Source organism: Sinocyclocheilus grahami, unplaced genomic scaffold (genome assembly GCF_001515645.1).
Source record: "Sinocyclocheilus grahami isolate Dianchi unplaced genomic scaffold, SAMN03320097.WGS_v1.1 scaffold5.1, whole genome shotgun sequence".
NCBI lineage: Eukaryota > Metazoa > Chordata > Actinopteri > Cypriniformes > Cyprinidae > Sinocyclocheilus > Sinocyclocheilus grahami.
Window position 1 is genome coordinate 316,001 of NW_015505184.1, and position 796 is coordinate 316,796.

Consider the following 796-nt stretch of genomic DNA (forward strand, 5'->3'; position numbering starts at 1 on the left):
GTCCAAACCCCTGACACTGCAAGCCCGTTGTACGTGGCCCCCCAGCCGGTGGTTGAGGCATCCGTGCAAACCACAGAATGCCTGGAGACCTCCTGCCCGGAGGAATGCAAGGTCTGGCCACGAGGTGAATGTTTGGCAGCAGGCCGGTGTAACTTGGACCCGGAAGGTGCCGCGTTGCCACGCCCACCTCGGGACTCGGCCATGGAGCCAGTGCTGCAGTGGTCTCATATGGAGCAGCCCCAGCGGCGTGACTGCCGCCGTAGCTGCCATATGCCCCAGGAGCCTCTGAAACTGTTTCAGTGGAACCGTCATCCTGCTTTTACCGAGTCCCCTCCATACGTACTATGAGGGGAGCAAGGTGTACCTCCGCAACTTACGTGAAGGCATGGGGCAACAGGGACAGCCCGGAGGGCGGGACCTCGTACTGATATGCTCGTCCTTCGGACGCGAACCACAGCAATGTTCTGTGGTGCGGAAGGGTCGACACATGAAGTACGCGTCCTTCAGGTCGACCACTGCAAACCAATCTCGGGGACGGATACACCCGAAGATGTGTTCCTGTGTTCAACATCTTGAACGGTAACCGGTGAGAAGACACGCAGGTCCAAGATTGGTCGTAACCCACTGCCTTTCTTGGGTACAATGAAGTAGGAGCTGTAAAACCCCGTCTTCATATCGGCTGGAGGGACCGGCTCTATCGCATCCTTCGCCAGTAGGACTGCGATCTCCGCCCGCAAGACAGGACCATCGGCCGCCTTCACTGTTGTGAAGCGGATGCCACTGAACTTGGGGGGGG